At 40.4% G+C, this 3345-nt stretch overlaps 1 pseudogene across 1 annotated transcript; it reads right to left on the reverse strand.

The window, feature by feature from the left end:
* Positions 1-567: 567 nt before the first annotated feature.
* LOC127125910 (protein transport protein Sec24-like CEF) lies at positions 568-3141 on the reverse strand (annotated as a pseudogene). The gene has a single exon (XR_007804830.1). The product of XR_007804830.1 is annotated as a protein transport protein Sec24-like CEF (transcript).
* Positions 3142-3345: the final 204 nt, after the last annotated feature.

The following is a 3345-nucleotide window of genomic DNA, read 5'->3' on the forward strand; positions in this document are numbered from 1 at the left end:
TTTTGCTTTTAATTCGTTTAAAGCTTTTCGCTCTCATTGTGGCCATGAGTTGTTGCTAGGTGTTGATGCTTATGATGCACTGCAGAATGACATACCACTGATACCAGGGCGTGTGGTTTTGCAGGAAGTTCCTCTTATGATGCAACATTGGTTAGACGGCATTGAGTTGTGTTAGGTTTGTGAAGTGGTTATGATGTACTGTCACGATGTTGCAACTGGGTTTATATATGCCTTATTCCATGATGGTCTAGTTCTCGGTGTGCTTCAGTTGCCGATTGGTTGCAGCTTACTTAATGAAAAATTTGTCTCAATTCCCCATTCTCTTTCCTGATTCCATTACGGCTTGCAATCATGAACTGAATATGTTATTCTCTTCTCAATTTCTGCAGGTGTGATGTGAGTTATGCAAATGTGAGCTGCTGCAAAATTAACCTTACCGTTCTCCTTGCGGTCACAGGATAACCGATAAGACTTCAATTCTTTGGGAGAGATAGAGACTCGACACTGCTCTACTCTCAGACAGGATCAAATCCAATCACACTCCCATCTCAAATTAACTACTTCAAGTTGTCGCAACGCTTAGAAACTCCATTTTCGCTAATGTTAATCACATCATCCTGTAGCTGAGACATCCTAAGCCTTCTGACATTATCATTATCTTCTGCTTCCATAGTTTATCATTGCCCGCTGTTTCTTCGTGGCAGTGAGTATTTGGGAACACCGAGACATTATGCAAGCAAAGCCAGCAGTAGCAAATCCTTTGCAATGATCTTGGAGTTTGACAGGCCACCATCCTGGGATCACAAGTAGTATTAATGGAGCAGATAGAAAGGATACATAATTTATCCAAAATGATCGTTCCTCTATACTTCTGTCTGTTCCCAAGCATGTACTATTAGTTAACGGACGTGTGTACATAAGCAAAAAGTTTTTTAGGGCCTCCAGAAGAATAAGTTGTCCAGATACGAATATAGTGCATTGGTGTAAAGGTTTGTCACTTGCTCCTAATCAAGATGAAGTGGCTTTGAAGGGATCTCACTAGCAACTTGCTTTAAGAAACAGCAAAATCGAGTATCCAAGTCAGCTGCCCGAAATAGATTACTGAGCATACTTGTGACTGGCAGGGATAAGGTTATGACACATTCTCCTTTGGCCATACACATTTGCATACTGAAAGGCACATTCTGATCCATCCTGTAACTTATCATCATGTTTCAAAGTCACCATGAAGGTTTTGTCACAATCAATCCCAGGTAAGTCAACATCCGTTGGGATACGTCTGCAAAAGTCGCCATAATATTCTTGTACTTGGATGCCCTGACTGCACCTCACACGCATTACAGCCTCAAAACCTTGTGGTCTAGTGACATTTCATCTAAGATCATTGTAAAGCTTTGCAGGATTAGAAAGAGCTAAGAATGGGTGATAATAATATACATGTCCACCAGTCATTCGCGGGATGGCCGATGTGGAAGCAATATCAACGTAAGTCTGAGTAGTCACAAATACATCGACACAAACCTAATACTCAGCAAGTTCAACTACTAATTCTTTCAATGTTATATCTGATGGTTGAAGTAATTTATGTGCTTCCTTTTCCCCTGCAGAGATGTTGGTTCTCCCTTCGATTTCGCGTGCAGAAAGGGTGCTAATGCCAATAGATGTCAAGACTAACTGGAAAACCATAAGCTTTCCTCCAGTGTATTTCATTGCAAGGAAAGTTTCCTTGATTGCTGCACCAAAGGCTGATTCAGAAGTTCTATTACTTTGGAACATAGTAGGAATTCCTTCGAGAAGTAATTCTAAATGTTGACTTCACTCAAGTAGTGGAACAATTACATCAGTTTGCAAAGGAGTATAAACATCTTGGACATCAGGAACAATGAGCATCAGTGGCTGCTGCGACGCACGCTTCAAGTTGTAAAAATGAGTTGAGTCAAACATCGGAATTCCCACCTGTGTACGAGGACCTTCAGGAAGGCCTGCAATAATTGGATTTATGATACCGGAAGTTGTCGCAGTTGCACCAGTTTGAACTACATTAAATGATACATCAAGAAAGAAATACACAACGGGCATTGGCTCACGGACCATGATTTATTTAGTAGCAACAAACTCAATCGTTCCTTTACATAGCTCAGACTTTTCATCAGCATCTTTACGTCGACCATCTGGACCTAAATTGCAGTGGTAGTCCCGTGGCGAAACTTGTTAAACTGCTTCCTGTACGACTCTGTCTTGGTCGGTAATTATCGAGACAGGCTATCAGTCACTCTTTGCTGTGAGAAATGTCTTAAAGAGCCACAAAAAGAAGCCTTTGAATCATAAAAGAGGAGTGCACAACCGAACAAAACCACCTGACCATGATTGTTTACTCCAGTAAAAGGAGCAAATAGCACTCTATACTGGTTAGCTCTGCATGTGATGTCCAGATGAACTGTATCACCAAGATGACTATAAACTGTCCTGGAACGGGCATCTGTCCAAAGCACACCAGACATGCGATTATCAAGTTGAATTGCATAGAAGAAACCAGGGTTTTCGACCTGCACTTTCTTAAAATACTCCAGCAGGCTCTGAGCATCCCTGCCTAATGCCTTCTTTTGAATGGGTTGCCTCAAAGCATAATTCTTCAATGGGGAATTTTTAGCTGGATGACTCGTTTTGGCCGCAACAGCTGCAGGATAATCCCTACTGTTGTGACTATTCTTGGAGGAAACAGGATTCCCATCAATAGATATATCCATGACACCAATGGGGATAAACCCCATTCCTTTGTAAATTTCAGGCATGGTTCCTTGCTTTGATTTATTTGGGGTTAGAAAGAGGTCCACCATAGTTATCTATCACGTGCACATGCATTTGGACAAGGTAAACTGGCTAAAATTTGAATTGTGAAACCTCATGCCCGAATGGTACGCCAAAGCCTAATATGGATACTTTGACAATGGGCAAAGGGCTTAGGATGCGAATTTAGGGTTTTGGGTTTGTGTTGACTTTGTTCAAAGTTGGTCAAAAAGTTAACTGTTGACCAAAGTCAACATGTGGTTAAACTTTCAAAAAAAAAATTGTATTTTCCCCCATGTAATGAACATTTGTCATGAATTGGATAAGTGTAGTTGTCACTTATGAATGAAATTGACATCTTTGAATGGAATTTGAATGAATGGCCTTGATTTTGATATTGAAATGAATTAATGAATTTGAACATGACCCATTGCATGATTAAACATGAATTGTCATGAATTGAAAAATGAAGAGGACGCAGGGCTTTGAAATGGATGAAACCCCTCACTATGACCATGATTTGAATTGGATTAATGAGCATAATAACATGAATCAACC

Source organism: Lathyrus oleraceus, chromosome 3 (assembly GCF_024323335.1).
Source record: "Lathyrus oleraceus cultivar Zhongwan6 chromosome 3, CAAS_Psat_ZW6_1.0, whole genome shotgun sequence".
Classification (NCBI taxonomy): Eukaryota; Viridiplantae; Streptophyta; class Magnoliopsida; order Fabales; family Fabaceae; genus Lathyrus; species Lathyrus oleraceus.